The sequence below is a fragment of the Oncorhynchus masou genome, chromosome 15 (assembly GCF_036934945.1).
Source record: "Oncorhynchus masou masou isolate Uvic2021 chromosome 15, UVic_Omas_1.1, whole genome shotgun sequence".
NCBI lineage: Eukaryota > Metazoa > Chordata > Actinopteri > Salmoniformes > Salmonidae > Oncorhynchus > Oncorhynchus masou.
The window spans coordinates 60,709,980-60,729,821 of NC_088226.1; positions in this window are offsets into that span (position 1 = coordinate 60,709,980).

Genomic DNA, 19,842 nt, shown 5'->3' on the forward strand with positions numbered 1-19,842 from the left:
CATGAATTCGGAAAACATTCTCGATAATGATCTGAGCCGTCTCCTTAGCAGAAGGGAGCTTAGCGAGAGGAATGAAATGAGCCGCCTTAGAGAATCTATCGACAACCGTAAGAATAACTGTCTTCCCCGCTGATGAAGGCAGTCCGGTGATGAAATCTAAAGCGATGTGAGACCACGGTCGAGAGGGAATGGGAAGCGGTCTGAGACGGCCGGCAGGAGGAGAGTTCCCAGATTTAGTCTGCGCGCAGACCGAACAAGCGGCGACAAATCGACGCGCGTCACGTTCCCGAGTGGGCCACCAGAAACGCTGGCGAATGGAAGCGAGCGTACCCCGAACACCGGGGTGGCCGGCTAACTTGGCAGAGTGGGCCCACTGAAGAACGGCCGGACGAGTAGGAACGGGAACGAACAGAAGGTTCCTAGGACAAGCTCGCGACGACGGAGTGTGAGCGAGTGCTTGCTTTACCTGCCTCTCAATTCCCCAGACAGTCAACCCGACAACACGCCCTTCAGGGAGAATCCCCTCGGGGTCGGTGGAGACCTCAGAAGAACTGAAGAGACGAGATAAAGCATCAGGCTTGGTGTTTTTGAGCCCGGACGATAAGAAATAACAAACTCGAAACGAGCGAAAAACAGAGCCCAACGAGCCTGACGCGCATTAAGTCGTTTGGCTGAACGGATGTACTCAAGGTTCCTATGGTCAGTCCAAACGACATAAGGAACGGTCGCCCCTCCAACCACTGTCGCCATTCGCCTAGGGCTAAGCGGATGGCGAGCAGTTCGCGATTACCAACATCATAGTTACGTTCTGACGGCGATAAGCGATGAGAGAAAAACGCGCAAGGATGGACCTTGCCGTCAGAGAGAGCGCTGAGAAAGAATGGCTCCCACGCCCACCTCTGACGCGTCAACCTCAACAACAAACTGACTAGAGATGTCAGGTGTAACAAGAATAGGTGCGGATGTAAAACGATTCTTAAGAAGATCAAAAGCTCCCTGGGCGGAAACGGACCACTTAAAGCACGTCTTAACAGAAGTAAGGGCTGTGAGGGGAGCTGCCACCTGACCGAAATTACGGATGAAACGACGATAGAAATTAGCGAAGCCCAGAAAGCGCTGCAGCTCGACGCGTGACTTAGGAACGGGCCAATCAATGACAGCCTGGACCTTAGCGGGATCCATCTTAATGCCCTCAGCGGAAATAACGGAACCGAGAAAAGGGACAGAGGCGGCATGAAAAGTGCACTTCTCAGCCTTCACATAAAGACAGTTCTCCAAAAGGCGCTGGAGGACGCGTCGCACGTGCTGAACATGAATCGAGAGAGACGGTGAAAAAATCAGGATATCGTCCATGTAAACGAAAACAAAAATGTTCAGCATGTCTCTCAGGACGTCGTTAACTAGTGCCTGAAAGACAGCTGGAGCGTTAACGAGGCCGAAAGGAAGAACCCGGTATTCAAAGTGCCCTAACGGAGTGTTAAACGCCGTCTTCCACTCGTCCCCCTCCCTGATGCGCACGAGATGGTAGGCGTTACGAAGGTCCAATTTGGTGAAAAACCTGGCTCCCTGCAGGATCTCGAAGGCTGAAGACATAAGAGGAAGCGGATAACGATTCTTAACTGTTATGTCATTCAGCCCTCGATAATCCACGCATGGGCGCAGGGACCCGTCCTTCTTCTGAACAAAAAAAAAACCCGCTCCGGCGGGAGAGGAGGAGGAGACTATGGTACCGGCGTCGAGCGAAACCGACAAATAATCCTCGAGAGCCTTACGTTCGGGAGCCGACAGAGAGTATAATCTACCCCGGGGGGAGTAGTTCCCGGAAGGAGATCAATACTACAGTCATACGACCGGTGTGGAGGGAGAGAAGTGGCCTTGGAACGACTGAACACCGTGCGCAGATCGTGATACTCCTCCGGCACCCCTGTCAAATCGCCAGGCTCCTCCTGTGAAGAAGAGACAGAGGAAACAGGAGGGATAGCAGACATTAAACAGGTCACATGACAAGAAACATTCCAGGATAGGATAGTATTACTAGACCAATTAATAGAAGGGTTATGGCGCACTAGCCAGGGATGACCCAAAACAACAGGTGTAAAAGGTGAACGAAAAATTAAAAAAAGAAATGGTTTCGCTATGATTACCAGAGACAGTGAGGGTTAAAGGCAGCGTCTCACGCTGAATCTTGGGGAGAGAACTACCATCTAAAGCGAACAAGGCCGTGGGCTCCCTAACTGTCTGAGAGGAATGTCATGTTCCCGAGCCCAGGTCTCGTCCATAAAACAGCCCTCCGCCCCAGAGTCTATCAAGGCACTGCAGGAAGCAGATGAACCGGGCCAGCGGAGATGGACCGGAAAGGTAGTGCGTGATCCAGAAGGAGAGGCCTGAGTAGTTGCGCTCACCAGTAGCCCTCCCCTTACTGATGAGCTCTGGCTTTTACTGGACATGAGGTGACAAAATGACCAGCGGAGCCGCAGTAAAGACAGAGGCGATTGGTGATTCTCCGTTCCCTCTCCTTGGCCGAGATGCGGATACCCCCCAGCTGCATAGGCTCAGCATCCGAGCCGGCGGAGGAGGGTGGCAGTGATGCGGCAGGTGGCAGTGATGTGGAGAGGGGAGCAACGGAGAACGCGAGCTCCTTTCCACGAGCTCGGCGACGAAGATCAAACCGTCGCTCTATGCGAATAGCGAGGGCTATTAAGGAGTCCAGACTGGAAGGAACCTCCCGGGAGAGGATCTCATCCTTAACCTCGACGAGGAGACCCTCCAGAAAACGAGCGAGCAAAGCCGGCTCGTTCCAGTCACTAGAGGCAGCGAGAGTGCGAAACTCAATAGAATAATCCGTTATGGATCGATTCCCCTGACATAGGGAAGACAGGGCCCTGGAAGCCTCCTCCCCAAAAACAGAACGGTCAAAAACCCGTATCATCTCCTCCTTAAAGTCCTGAAACTGGTTAATACACTCAGCCCTCGCCTCCCAGATTGCCGTGCCCCACTCACGCGCCCGTCCGGTAAGGAGAGAAATGACGTAGGCGATGCGGGCTGCGTTCCTGGAGTAAGTGTTGGGCTGGAGAGAGAACACCACATCACACTGAGTGAGGAATGAGCGGCACTCAGTGGGCTCCCCAGAGTAACAGGGCGGGTTGTTGATCCTGGGCTCCGGAGACTCGGAAACCCTGGAAGTGGGCGGTGGATCGAGGTGGAGTTGGTGAACCTGTCTTGTGAGGTCGGAGACTTGGACGGCCAGGGTCTCAACGGCATGTCGAGCAGCAGACAATTCCTCCTCGTGTCTGCCTAGCATCGCTCCCTGGATCTCGACGGCGGAGTGAAAAGGGTCCGGAGCCGCTGGGTCCATTCTTAGTCTGATTCTTCTGTTATGTACTTGAGTGAAGACCCAAAAGCGGTTTTAACAGAAAACAGAGTTCTTTAATGAAAAACAGGAATGGCATAAATCCTCTTCCAACGTTGACAATGGAACAAAAAGAACGTAGTATAGTGCAGGATGCACCTGCCAGGCAGACTCCGACAGGATAGGACAAGGTGGAAGCAAACGAGACGACAGCTTGCTTCTGGCATCAAAAACACAAACAAGAATCAGACACTGAAAGTAGCAGGAACAGAGAGAGAAATAGAGACCTAATCAGAGGGGGAAGAGAGAACAGGTGTGAAAGAGTGAATGAGCTAGTTAGGGGAGATGTAGAACAGCTGAAGAATGAGAGACAGAGAAGGTAACCTAAAAAGACCAGCAGAGAGAGACAGAGTGAAGAGAAAGGACAGGAACAGACATAACAAGACATGACAATAAGAGACCACATTTACCAGGTGTCCGCCCGGTGTCCTGCGCCGAAATTGGTGCGCAAAAGTCACCTGCCAGTATTTTTCCATGGGGCACAGAGAGAGAAGCAAGCTTCCACGAACTGCATGTCAATGTAGAGATATGTGAAAAAACACCTTGAGGATTGATTCCAAACAACGTTTGCCATGTTTCGGTCGATATTATGTAGTTAATCCGGAAAAAGTTTCACGTTGTAGGTGACTGCATTTTCGGTTCGTTTCGGTAGCCAGGCGCAATGTAGAAAACGGAACGATTTCTCCTACACACAGACGCTTTCAGGAAACACTGCGCATTTGGTATGTGGCTGGGAGTCTCCTCATTGAAAACATCAGAAGCTCTTCAAAGGTAAATGATTTTATTTATTTGGTTATCTGGCTTTTGTGAAAATGTTGCGTGCTACATGCTACACAAAATGCTATGCTAGCTTTGCATACTCTTACACAAATTAGTCAATTTCTATGGTTCAAAAGCATATTTTGAAAATCTGAGATGACAGTGTTGTTAAGAAAAGGCTAAGCTTGAGAGCAAACGCATTATTTTAATTTTATTTGCGATTTTCAGAAATCGTTAACGTTGCGTTATGCTAATGAGCCTGAGGCTTAGTCACAAACCCGGATCCGGTTTGGGGAGTTTCAAGAAGTTAACACAACCATACCTGATGACTCTTTTTACGGGACGTATTGACCGAAAGGAACTGATTTGAACAATGACCTCATTGACCTCATTGCGCGCCAATGATATGACTGGTGCTTCTTTGATTGATTGACTGTATATCTGCCTAATGACCACTGATCGTCTTGAAATTTAGCTTGGTGGATAGCCAATGAGCTGAGGAAAACGGCAATATCTAATGGTTATATCTGGGAAGACCAGCTCTTGAACGAAAGTCAAGCGTAACACAGCCATTCGCAATTGAAATTTCTACCTGAAGGAGCCACTTTGTTTGCACGAGATCATTTTCCGCTATTTTATTGAAAGAATTATGGCGAGTAAATCTGGAAAATCAAAGGCAAAGTCCAGGTATACAGATCTACACGATATTATTGACGAAAATGATAGAGAAAGTGACAGAGTTAGATTTGTCAGATTGTGAGACAAGTTTGAACTCCCAATTTGAAGAAATGTTTTTGCATGGAGAAGACCCAATTCTCGATTGGTATGTAACTCTCATGCCGTTGTTTGAAATGAATAATATCAAATATTATTCATTTGAGTTGTTTTGGAGATATTTTTATTTTATTTGACACATATATATATATATATATATAATCAGTAATGAAATGTGTGAAGTACACATGGCTCTAAATTGTGGGTGTGTGTCTGTCTGTCTGTATATATTAGATATTTTTTACATGTATTTTATCTAAACATGGGACATAACAGCACCTCACCTTAGTGATTTAGGTTCCCTACTCTATATATAATCTGTCTGTCTGTGTCTTTATTTCACAGTCCCTCCGATTCTGATTGGGAGCCCCCACTGCCACGGTGCCCATTCCCCACAGGAGCTGGATCATCTAGCCGGACCCCTGCTGTCTCTGGCTCCACACCTACCCCGCCTTGCCAGGTGTGAAGTCTGTGACAAAGAAGCGGAGGTGGGGAAGAGATCAACCTGCAATCAGAGAGGAGGAGGGTCATTGGCACTCTGTGCTGGAGGAGGATGTGGCCCCACCACTTCCAGTATTCAGACCAAAAAGGCCATCGGGACCTCAGCTGGACATGACCTCCAAGTACAGCCCCATGCAACTTTTTCAGTTGTTTTTCACCTCGGCAGTTGTTGATTCCCTGGTGTTGAACACAAATAAGTACGGAGCTCAGAAGCAGGAAGGCAAGAAAGAGGGATGGAAGCCCATTTCCACGTCAGATCTTTTTTGTTACCTGTCAATGGTCATTTACATGGGTCTTGTGAAGCTGAAAACCCTGAAAGACTACTGGAAAACTGCTCCCCTCTATCAACTGCCTTTCCCCTCCACTGTCATGTCATGCAAAAGGTTTCTGACAATCTCACGGGCGCTTCATATCAGTGACCCAGAAGTTGATGATGAAGACGAGAGGCACAGCAAAGTTTGATAGGCTCTGCAAAATAAAACCTCTCTACCCCAGCATCGTTGAGGCCTGCAATACCTATTTTCAGCCTGCCCAGAACCTTTCCATCGATGAGAGGATGGTAGCCTCAAAGGCCAGAATTGGCCTAAAACAAAATGCTACTTAAATATGATCCCCAATTAGAGACAACGATAGCCAGCTGGGAATCATACCAAACATCAACATAGAAAACAAAACTAGAACCCCAAATAGAAAATATAAACTAGACGAACCCCCCAGTCACGCCCTGACCTACTCCACAATAGAAAATAAGGACTCACTATGGTCAGGATGTGACAGATCCTATTAAATTACTAGTGGGGCTATGTCATAAACCCTCAAAGTTCCAGAATGGAGTGAAAATGGCAGCCATATTGGTCGTGGAGAAACCCAAACCAGTCTAATTTTATTGAATAGCAGTAGAGGTATAATCCAGATCGTTTTTTCCCCCGGGGAAACCGCTAACTTCCTACAATTCTACACATTTTGCCATGAAAGTAAGTAGCCATTGTGGGAGATTTTCCAGTTCATGTATTATGCATCTCAGAGCAATAAGCAGAATAAACATAGGCTTATTATTGTGAATTTTTCAATACATACTTGCCAATTATTTTTTACAGAAGGAGCCAGCAAAACTAGTGCACTCTAGGTCATTGGACACCATTAGACATGTACATGGTTATTCTTGTAACTGTTATGGCCAACTATGGTTACACCTCTTGGGTCTTTTCCAGAACAGGGGTTCCCCTTTCAGTGGAGTCAGCAGGATGTCATGTATTGGTTAATCCTGTAGAGTGCCAAGGTCTGTTGCTATGGTCCTACATGCATGAAACTATTTTTGTGATTCTACAGGTTGCATGTCCTAATATGAAGGCAATATGATAACAGTGGCTGAATGCCAGAGGTGATAAGCCATTAAGAGGAGTTACTATGAGTATGATGTAAGGAGGACAAATCTATAAGCAATACCTATCCAAAGTCTGTTGCGCAAGCAAAACCCGTGACCACTTGACGCGAGGTTATCATTCTGGCTAATTTTTAAAAATAAAAGCCTGAAACTATGTCTGAAGACTGTTGACACCTTGAGGAAGTGATAGGAACAGGAATCTGGTTCATATTCCTTCAAATCCAGCAAAGGGAGGCTATGGAACATGGAGTTTTCAAAATAGAAGCCACTTCCTGTTTTGATTTTCCTCAGGGTTTCACATGCAATATCAGTTCTGTTATACTCACAGGCAATATTTTGACCGTTTTGGAAACTTTAGAATGTTTTCTATCCAATACTAATAATAATATGCATATATTAGCAACTGAGACTGAGGAGGGAGAGGCACACGGCCGTTTACAATGGGCACCTTTTCATCCAAGCTACTCAATACTGCCACTGCAGCCATAAAAAGTTAAGGAAAGCCATTATGTATTCCCATAAGTATCCTTAGACATGAACCTGCATTACGAGTGTATGTATCTATTATTTTTGTATCGTTGCTATGGTTACGCCACCAAGTATGTGCCAATAAGGGGAGGGGAAACCAAGTAAAGATGGGTGTAAACAAGTTCGAAGCAAGAGATAATGGTGGCTGAATACCAAAGGGTGTGGATCATTTACATAAAGAGGAGTGACTATGTATGTGATGTAAGAATGAAACCGTATAAAAGGAGTGTGCCGAGACTGGGAAAGGCAGTTGCTCAATGGACCAGCTTGGCTTGTTACTTTGTAATAAAGCCTATGCTGAACTCACAAGCTCCGGTATCTGAGAATTTTGCATTAAAAGCAAATTTCCTGCAATTTGACAAATATTGCCAGGGGCAAGAGAGATTTAACTACATTTTAATGTCATAACCCCTTATTCTTATTGTGTACACTTCACCATAATTGGCTTCTCATTTTTTGTAGAACATCTGTGAGGAAGTCAGATCTGTTGGTGTCGTGGAGGATCGTTACAAAATATAACACTTACAAGAACTTGTGAATTCAATATAGGCTTTTAATACAAACATATCAGAAGCCTAGATGGTCCGTGGAACACACCCTCTTCCAGAGCACTGGCTCTAATTTATACACATACAACATATGAGTCCATCCCACATGCAAATGAAGTTACTTCCTTCAGTCCATCTGCCACCATTATCTTTCAATCAGTGCTTCCTGCTTGTTCACGCCCAATAACGCCCATATCTGCTTTCAGTTAAGTTATAATGGTGGCAGGACCTCTTCATGTCCCAAAAATAACACATGCCCATCTTATCCTATGGTCCCCTTATGTTTAGCTAGGTGTGTTCTTTGGTATGTCTCCCCTTATTAGGACTAGTAGACTGTATCTCTTCTCTTCATGTCCTAAAAATATGTCTATAGTCCATTCGTTGGTCATTTGGCTGACCCCCTCCTTTGTTTGTCCCTCTGACCTTGGTATGTCCAGCTGTCCTATGCTCTCATGGCCTTACTTTGGTTTCCTGTCCTATACAATAGACAATGCATTTTACCCTAAACATAATGCATTTTATGGCTTTGGCCATTACGTCTGTTATTTCTTAGTTTCCTGTTTTTACCAGAATGGCAAATGTACTCTGTGTTCTCTTCCTCTTGTGGTCTAATGTATACCTGTCTTTGCTCAATAGTGTCATATCTGTCTCTATATGTAACAATAACTACAACATTGGCTTTTCTACTCCAAAATGAATTACAATAAAATTATGCTGACACCATCTAAAATACTGTATATTTGTCCACAACTGCTTGCAGCATAGTGACTATAAATATATAGCCTGAAGCATGGGGTTGCCATTAACATTAAAACCAGTAGATGGTGATAGCGCTGACATCATCCACACAGTGTCCGAAATTAACTTCTTGGCTCACCTGCCAACGGGACTGGTAGATCCACCAGCCAAGCATATTTTTTACCAGCCAAAATAATAAATTGCCTTTTTGTGTCACATATACATTCATTTCAGAACATTTCATTGAGATAAGGTATTATGTTGAATACAAACTTAAAGAGGCCAGAGCAAAATTTTAAACAAAATGATTTTATATATTGATCAAGCAAATCAAGTTTATTTGTAGAACACATTTAAAAACAACTGTAGTTGACCAAAAGTGCTGTACAGAGTGAAAAAATGACAAACAGTGGGCACACAACGAAATAAATAAAACATATCAAATACAATGAATAAGAGTACATAGACGTCAAAACAGGACAGTGGGAAGATACAATTATGAGAAATGCAGAGTACACAGAACTGGTGCTCTCCTAATACAAAGGGAAACAGGTCTACAAATCCTTTACTTGAATAGAAAAACCCTGATAAAATACAGGTAAAATAGAGACTTATCAGAAGCTGGTTAATTTTGGCTGTGGCTAGATTTAATTTCCAAGCCTGAATACTACTGAAAAAGTCTTGAACTCAAAATTCCACTGAAGTATTTGCTATTAAATGTACTTAAGGCTCAAACAAAAGTACATTTTAAGGTTTTGATTACCTATCAGATGCTTAATCATTTTAATAAACTTAAACCTCAACTCCTCACTCTCTACCGCAATCACCCTCTTTGCACGGTCCTTGAAGTCTGGCCTCCTGCTCCTGACAGAGTCCTGGTGCCACAGCATCACAGCTTTTATCGGATCATACTCCCTGATCTCTGGAGAGGACAACTGGACCATAAGGAGATCTGACAGTGTATCAGACTTTAGGTAGGACAGCCAATCGATTTTCACCTGTTTTATGGTATTAAAACCTCTTTCACATTCAGCTGTGGAGGCAGGGAAAGACAGGACCAGGTCAGCTAATGCCAGCAAATCAGGGCAGGAATGCTGATAGCTCCTGTTGACATGGAACCAGGACATCTTCTGCAGGGACTGGGGCTCTTGGTACATTAGCACTTTCAGCTCAGTCCACTGGTCAGGGATTCCTTCAACATGGATGCCTGAGGTCTCCAGGACAGGCTTGAAGTGGTTCACCAGGGTTTCCAGTTCAGTCACCAAAATCTAGAATAATTGTATACATTACAACAAGCATCATGCAGTTTTAATTCTCAAACTATAAAAATATGATCCTGAACCTAACTGCCCGGTAATACAAAACATAATGTAACCTGACTGCCCTGTAATACAAAACATAATGTAACCTGACTGCCCTGTAATACAAAACATAATGTAACCTGACTGCCCTGTAATACAAAACATAATGTAACCTGACTGCCCTGTAATACAAAACATAATGTAACCTGACTGCCCGGTAATACAAAACATAATGTAACCTGACTGCCCTGTAATACAAAACATAATGTAACCTGACTGCCCTGTAATACAAAACATAATGTAACCTGACTGCCCTGTAATACAAAACATAATGTAACCTGACTGCCCTGTAATACAAAACATAATGTAACCTGACTGCCCTGTAATACAAAACATAATGTAACCTGACTGCCAAGTAATACCCTCTAATCACAAAGGATTAGAGGGTATTACAAAGGAGATGTGTGAGTCTGGCAAGACAACAGGAAGCTTCTGTTGAGCTTTGGCCAATATTCTTCATGAACTGCAAATAACCTTGCTGTCAAATAAACAGCCTTTGTGTTCTTGAGCAGTGAAAGTCCTGTGTGGCTCAATCAGTAGATCTAGACAAAAGCATGGTACTGGAAATGCCAAGGTGGGTTCCGTACTTCGAGTACTGCTGGGACCACCGATATGTAAAATGTATGCACACATGACTGTTACTTGCTTTGGATAAAAGCATCTGCTAAATGTTATACATTATTATTATTGTACTATGAAGAGTTGTATTCACAATGAGCCGAATAACCGTCAGAAATCTAGGCAAGATGGACTTATTTTGCCATGTTGGAAACAAATGAATGTTTGTTACAATAGGTGCTATTGTGGTGTTAAAAGTCCTACTCCAGTTTCCTTTTCACTTAATTTATCACCTGATTGATTTAACAAAAAGCACATCTCAATAGGTGGTCCAGGTATCCCCACATGACATGGCACAATTGGCCTTGTCCTCTTTTGTTCTCTAGGTCTCCTCTGTTGTTCCCTCAAGCAAGGGGGAGGCAGATGACATCAGAGGGCACCATCGGACTGAACTCCTTAAATGGCCTACTCCTAGAAGTTTGCAGTTGTGTCTAAAAAACAAAACTCTTAAGTGTGTCTACATTACTATATTTATACGTCGGATGTTGCTTTTCAATCGGAAAAGTTCCAACATAGCTGGAGTTTGTGATGTGTTTCAGTTGTTGAAGACAGCTCCGGATACGATGAAATGCAGTTATATATTCAAGCAATAAGACACGAGGGGGTGTGGTAAATTGCCAATATACCACGCCAAAGTGCTGTTCTTATGCATGACACATCGCGTACTGCCTGGACACAGCCCTCAGCCGTGGTATATTGGCCATATACCACAAACCCCCAAGGTGCCTTATTGTTATTATAAACTGGTTACCAATGTAATTAGAGAAGTAAAAAATAAAATGTTTTGTCATACCTGTGGTATGCGGTCTGATATACCACGGCTATCAGCCAATCAGCATTGAGGGCTCGAACCACCCAGTTTATAATTAGGATTATCATTAAAATCACACATAGACATATATCACCACATTCACAATAGCATACTGGAGAGATGGGGATATAGTTGTGTAATGTGATGATCCCCATATCTTCCCTTGGTATTAAATTAACACTCAATCTCGCACAGTGCTACAGCAGGTACTGAATTACCCTCCTCACAATTCTCCCTTCACTTCCATCGAACCCCTCAACTTTCATCTATAGACATTGTGGGAATTGAAAATATGTTTTGTTTGCTATTCAGGTTTTTGTTTGAGCTGAAGCTGAAATACAGGTTGTGCAACATGTAGCGTGACTAGCTGGGAGGCTGTGGTTAATCTTAGGCGTAAACGGTATTTAGACCATCGACACATGCATAGAAGAAGTGCTGCAAACAGTTAATTTTAGGTTGGAACACGAAAACAGGAACTGAGCCTGCGTCCGCAGTCTCTGGGGTGCGATCACATAGATAATCTGCACAGCAACAACTACGCCTGTCAACTGTAGCGCCTGGGGGCTGGGACCTGCCTGTGCGCCAACGATAGGCTGAGCAAGTTTAAACCACACTCAGCCTCTACTCTGATAGGCCAGCTGAGAAGCTGGAACTACTTCTGTCAGAGTATTTAAGAAGAACCTTGTTAGGAACAGACCAGTTCTCTGCTTGCCCTGCGTGGTGTTGCATTGAGCCCGTGTACACGAAGATTGCATTTATTATACTTAACTTCTTGAAACTCCCCATCCCGGATCTGGGTTTGTGACTAAAGCCTCAGGCTCATTAGCATAACGCAACGTTAACGATTTCTGAAAATCGCAAATAAAATGAAAATAATGCATCTGCTCTCAAGCTTAGCCTTTTCTTAACAACACTGTCATCTCAGATTTTCAAAATATGCTTTTGAACCATAGAAATTGACTAATTTGTGTAAGAGTATGCAAAGCTAGCATAGCATTTTGAGTAGCATTTAGCACGCAACATTTTCACAAAAACCAGATAACCAAATAAATAAAATCATTTACCTTTGAAGAGCTTCTGATGTTTTCAATGAGGAGACTCTCAGTTACATACCAAATGCGCAGTTTTTCCTGAAAGCGTCTGTGTGTAGGAGAAATCGTTCCGTTTTCTACATTGCGTCTGGCTACCGAAACGAACCGAAAATTCAGTCACCTACAACGTAAAACTTTTTCCGGATTAACTACATAATATCGACCGAAACATGGCAAACGTTGTTTGGAATCAATCCTCAAGGTGTTTTTTCACATATCTCTTCATTGATATGCAGTTCGTGGAAGCTTGCTTTCCTCTCTGTATCCCATGGAAAAATACTGGCAGGTGACTTTTGCGCACCAATTTCGGCGCAGGACACCGGGCGGACACCTGGTAAATGTGGTCTCTTATGGTCAATCTTCCAATGATCTGCCTACAAATACGTCACAATGCCGCAGACACCTTGGGGAAACGACAGAAAGGGCAGGCTCATTCCTCTCGCATTCACAGCCATATAAGGAGACAATGGAAAACAGAGCCTCAAAAATCCTGTTCATTTCCTGGATGCCATCTCATCTTGGTTTTGCCTGAAGCTCACGTTCTAGGGCACGCACAGAGAATATCTTGGTAGTTTTGGACACGTCAGAGTGTTTTCTTTCGAAAGCTATCAATTATATGCATAGTCGAGCATCTTTTTGTGACAAAATATCTTGTTTAAAACGGGAACGTTTTTCATCCAAAAATGAAATAGCGCCCCCATAGATGTAAGAGGTTAATAAAAAGCTTGCTACTGAAAACAGTGACTTAGTCTTACATTTTGTCCTTTTTCACCATATTTGATTCACGCGACTTAACAATACCATTCACACGTCTTCACCGCTCTCCATTGTCATGTAAACCAGTCGCATTCACACCTAACCATTCAATATTGTTTCACCACTCATCTTCCTCATTTCATCCCTCCTATCATTCACACCTCAACCATCATCCTTCTCTCTCAACACAGAAAATAGGTTGACTGACCCTCTAGACTAGAGTCTAGACACTTTGCAAATGCATCCTCCGTCCCTTGAATGTTCAGATCTGGGCCCGTATCCACATTGCATCTTAGAGTAGGAGTGCTGATCTATTCGGAGGCGCTTTGTGGATATGGGCCCTGATATGACCAGAGATGTGAACACTATGTTGTGGAGTCCTGATTTCAACTGTCATATCATGTTGGAACAGTGATGACACCCAAGGAAAGTGAAAACAGTTCCCATTTTGCGGTTGTTTTGACCACTGCTGAACTAACAGGCAGCTGGGGTATCCATCCTCCTCTATCCCACACTGTGTGGGTTGTCATACACTGCTCAAAAAAATTAAGGGATCACTTAAACAACACAATGTAACTCCAAGTCATTCACACTTCTGTGAAATCAAATTGTCCATTTAGGAAGTGACACTGATTGACAATAAATTTCACATGCTGTTGTGCAAATGGAATAGACAACAGATGGAAATTATAGGCAATTAGCAAGACACCCCCAATAAAGGAGTGGTTCTACAGGTGATTACCACAGACCAGTTCTCAGTTCCTATGCTTCCTGGCTGATGTTTTGGTCACTTTTGAATGCTGGCGGTGCTTTCACTCTAGTGGTAGCATGAGACGGAGTCTACAACTCACACAAGTGGCTCAGGTAGTGCAGCTCATCCAGGATGGCACATCAATGCGAGATGTGGCATGAAGATTTGCTCTGTCTGTCAGCGTAGTGTCCAGAGCATGGAGGCGCTACCAGGAGACAGGCCAGTACATCAGGAGACATGGAGGAGGCCGTAGGAGGGCAACAACCCAGCAGCAGGACCGCTACCTCCGCCTTTGTGCAAGGAGGAGCAGGAGGAGCACTGCCAGAGCCCTGCAAAATTACCTCCAGCAGGCCACAAATGTGCATGTGTCTGCTCAAACGGTTAGAAACAGATTCCATGAGGGTGGTACGAGGGCCCAACATCCACAGGTGGGGGTTGTGCTTGCAGCCCAACACCGTGCAGGACATTTGGCATTTGCCAGAAAACACCAAGATTGGCAAATTTGCCACTGGCGCCCTGTGCTCTTCACAGATGAAAGCAGGTTCACACTGAGCACGTGACAGACGTGACAGATGTCAGGATTTGGCCAGGGTTGTTCCGGTTTTTGGTCACTAGATACCCCCATTGTGCTTTTTGACCCTTTTATTTTCCCTTGTTCCCCGTTATTATTTGCACCTGTGCCTCGTTTCCACTGATTGTATTTAAACCCTTAGTTTTCCTCAGTTCTTTGCTCTGTGTTTGTATGTTAGCACCCAGCCCTAGTATGCTGTGAACTTTTGTTGCTCCCGTTGGACTCGCTTGTGGAATTCTGTTTTAGTTCTTGTTTATTTATTTTTGAGTATCTTTTGAGGCTTTTTCATGCTATACATACCACCTTGTGGATTTACCTTTTTGTCTTGGAGGATTACCTTTGTTCTCGTGGAATTCCTTTTGACGTTGTGGAGTTATATGTTTGCCTGAAGGACTTTCCTTTTTTACTTTATTAAATACACCGTCTCAAGTACTGCTGTCTCTGCCTCATCTTCTGGGTTCTGCCGACTCTTTGTGGCTCAGTTGGTGACTGTTTCTCACTCTGGAGACCCGGGTTCGTAACCGGGTCCTGACAACAGAGTCTGGAGATGCCGTGGAGAACATTCAGCTGCCTGCAACATCCTCCAGCATGACCGGTTTGGTGGTGGGTCAGTCATGGTGTGGGGTGGCATTTCCTTGGGGGGCCGCACAGCTCTCCATGTGCTTGCCAGAGGTAGCCTGACTGCCATCAGGTACCGAGATGAGATCCTCAGACCCCTTGTGAGACCATATGCTGGTGCGGGTGGCCCTGAGTTCCTCCTAATGCAAGACAATGCTAGACCTCATGTGGCTGGAGTGTGTCAGCAGTTCCTAAATTTAGCACAAAAAATGGTACGTTCAGATGTTAGGGTATGGTAAATTCTGAATAGGGAATATATATTTTACAGAGGCAGGCAGCTGTGTGGTGTCGTTTCACGTTGAACAACATCGTCCCTCAAATTTAAACAGAGATAAGGAGTTGTGGCATTTAGAGGGAAAATGCGTGCATTATAGCTTAGAGTTCCTTTTCAAAAGCGGCCAAAAGTTCCAAATACATTTCTTTTAAAAAGGAGAAGTATCGTAAAGATAGTCTGAAAAGATGCTACAGCTTGCAGCGGAAGTGCTAGGCACTCAATGGGCTATATGGTGCAACACTTTGGACTATAAAATAGGTAAGAATAGTTTAATCGTGAAAAGTTGTGATTGTTTTCCTAGGTATTGATTTTTGGTTTGGTAACGTCAGTGAATCCGAACAAAAAGTAACGTATTCTAAACATGATCTGTTTTCCGTTTTCATTGCGGGGGAAAAAATGAAATGTTTTATCTTAAAGGGACAGTGCACGGTTATCACAGTGGTTTGAGTGTAAGGCAGTGTATAAAATATTTTGGGATGACAATTTGAAGATAGACTGAATGAGTTACATGAAACATCAAGAGATTTAAAACAAACGATGTGAAGGGATTATCAGAATTATTGGGTGTCGTTGTGTAGTACAAGTTTGGGTTAAGGGGATTTTCCTGTTCCCAGTGACAAAAAAATTTAAAGGTGTACACTCACATATGCTGGTATGAGATTTAATTAAAACAAGTAAATAACGTATTGGGAATAGAGTCGTAATGAAATAAGTCAAAGACGAGACAGTTACTTAGATCAAAATGAATTCTGGATCTTTTATTTGTGGGGAATTTATATTTGATGAGACCATTTTTGATGTTTAGGGAGGCAAGGTTGTATACCATCTCAATATTAGACTGTTTTTTCATGAAGATTGTAACAACAATCCTGATAAGAAGAGTTATAATTCTGATGTAGGTTTAAAGGTTAGATTAAGGTTAGATTTGAATAATGATGGGTGAAGAGTCTGATTATCATTTATAATAATGTTGGTTATGTGTCTATTCATATGATAATCTGAAACCTTTATAATAAGGTTAATTATAAGTCTATTCGTGTGATAAATCTGATAAACCTTTATAATAAGGTTAGTTATAAGTTTATTCATATTTTTATTTTTTGTTTGATAAAATTAGATGTAGATTGTATAATGTATAATATTTAATCAAAGGGAGGATTTGTTGGAGGAAATTATAATTGAAATGATTAATTATGTATACATTTCTTTTAGAACCATTAAGTTTTAATACTATTATGTTATGGTATGAAATGTGTGGGTTCTTGGTTAAACTAGGACCGAAAATGTAGGTAAAACAAATGAATTGTCTGTACCTTGCGGGAAAGGGAGAAGGAGGGCAGATATCCTTTCAGACAGATAAGAATGTTTGTTTTATGTTCCATTTGTGGAGAATAAATGATATCTTTTAGACAGATTGGAATGTTTGTTTTATGAGGGGAGTAGAAGATGGTCTCCAGACCTGAAGACACTGCGCTATTGTGTGGATCGGAGAGAGTGTGAGAAACTGATGTAATTTTATGTTCTCTCCTTAAAATGTAATGTTCTTTGTATTTTGGGTCAGTACTCACTTGAATTAAACGCTACTACCTGACTTTTAAGACTGGTCTCGCTCTATTTCATGTAAAATAATAAACTTACAACTTATTAAGAAATAGTGTGAATTTGGTTTTGGCTACAAAACATAGGAATTTAGAATTCCTCTATCAGTTTTCCACTTTAATTTTGAGTGTGCCTCCAAATCCAGACCTCCGTGGGTTGATACATTTGATTTCCATTGATCATTTTTATGTGATTTTGTTGTCAGCACATTCAACTATGTAAAGAAAAAGGTATTTAATAAGAATATTTCATTCAGATCTAGGATGTGTTATTTTTGTGTTCCCTTTAATTTTTGAGCAGTGTATATGGACGGCCTATATGTCTTATATGTACATATCTACCTCAGCTAGCTTGTACACCTGCACATCGACATGGTACTAGTACCCCACGTATATAGCCAAGTTATCGTTACTCATCGTGTATGTATTACACTCTACTCTTCCCGTTTAATAATCAAGTTGCTATCTTCTGTGGCAACCCCCATTGTAATAACTGCACTATATCGAGTTACCTTATTTTGAAGCGATCAAGTGTGGTTACTCCTCAACCACCCTCAATTGAGTAACCTTGTTCTGAAGCGATTGGATGTGGTTCAAGTAATAAAAAGTGCATGCTCAAATCTTTTCAAACGAATAGGCTAAGGTCATGCCAAAAAAAAACTAAAACCTGAACTAATCAACGCAATTAGCAGTGGCTCAGATGTGCTACAGACAATATGCAACGGTCTGATAAGTATACTGTAGGTGACAAGGCATCTGTTCATCTCGGTCAAATTTCAAATTGAATTCGGTTAGGACATCTACTTCGTGCATGACACAAGTCCAACAATTGTTTACAGACAGATCATTTCACTTACAATTCACTGTTTCACAATTCCAGTGGGTCATTAGTTTACATAAACTAAGTTGACTGTGACTTTAAACAGCTTGGAAAATTCGATAAAATGAAGTCATGGCTTTAGAAGATTCTGGTAGGCTAATTGACATCATTTGAGTCAGTTGGAGGTGTACCTGTGGATGTATTTCAAGGCCTACCTTCAAACTCAGTGGCTCTTTGCTTGACATCGTTGGAAAATCAAAAGAAATCAGCCAAGACCTCAAAAGAAACTGTAAACCTCCACATGTCTGTTTCATCATTGGGAGCAATTTACAAACGTCTGAAGGTACCACGTTCATCTGTATAAACAATAGTGAGCAAGTATAAACACCATGGGACCACGCAGCTGTCATGCGGCTCAGGAAGGAGGCGCGTTCTGTCTCCTAGAGATGAACGTACTTTTGTGTAAAAAGTGCAAATCAATCTCAGAACAACAGCAAATGGACCTTGTGAAGATGCTGGAGGAAACAGGTACAAAAGTATCTATATCCACAGTAAAACGAGTCCTATATCGACATAACCTGAAAGGCCGCTCAGCAAGGAAGAAGCCACTGCTCCAAAACCACCATAAAAAAGCCAGACTACGGTTCGCAACTGCACATGGAGACAGAGATCGTACTTTTTGGAGAAATGTCCTCTGGTCTGATGAAACAAAAAAAAGAACTGTTTGGCCATAATGACCATTGTTATGTATGGAGGAAAAAAGGGGAGGCTTGCAAACCGAAGAGCACCATCCCATCTGTGAAGCATGGGGGTGGCAGCATCATGTTGTGGGTGTGCTTTGCTGCAGGAAAATGAGGCAGGAAAATTATGTGGCTATATTGAAGCAACATCTCAAGACATCAGTCAGGAAGTTAAAGCTTGTTCGCAAATGGGTCTTCCAAATGGACAATGACCCCAAGCATACTTCCAAAGTTGTGGCAAAATGGCTTAAGGACAACAAAGTCAAGGTATTGGAGTGGCCATCACAAAGCGCTGACCTCAATCCAATAGAAAATGTGTGGGCAGAACTGAAAAAGCGTGTGCGAGCAAAGAGGCCTACAAACCTGACTTAGTTACACCAGCTCTGTCAGGAGGAATGAGTGGTTAGAGCGTTGGACTAGTAACCGGGAAGGTTGCAAGTTCAAACCCCCGAGCTGACGAGGTACAAATCTGTCGTTCTGCCCCTGAACAGGCAGTTAATCCACTGTTCCTAGGCTGTCATTGAAAATAAGAATTTGTTCTTTACTGACTTGCCTGGTTAAATAAAGGTAAAATAAATTAAAAAATAAATAAAAAGAATTCACCCAACTTATTGTGTGAAGCTTGTGGAAGGCTACTCGAAACGTTTGACCCATGTCAAACAATTTAAAGGCAATGCTACCAAATATGAATTGAGTGTATGCAAACTTCTGACCCACTGGGAATGTGATGAAAGAAATAAAAGCTGAAATAAATAATTCTCTCCACTATTATTCTGACATTTCACATTCTTAAAATCAAATGGTGATCCTAACTGACCTAAAACAGGGAACTTTTACTAGGATTAAATGTCAGGAATTGTGAAAAACAGAGTTTAAATGTAGTTGGCTAAGGTGTATGTAAACTTCTGACTTCAACTGTACATTGTTCATAAACCGTATAATTGTCCTTGCGCTACTTTCACCATTTTCCTTTGTTACAAATAGTAAAAATTCCTGACTTCTCTTCCCCTGGAATACACAGGCAGTCTGGGGATTTGCACAAGGCATCTGTTTTCCATTTCCTGACCCCCTGTCAGGGAATCTCAGTCGCAAAAGGAGAAAAGGAGAGCAGGTGATTTGTTCTTGTGATAGCTTGTAAGTTGGTGCCATCAATAATATAACTGTAAATCTTGGCCCGGGAATGTAACTTCAT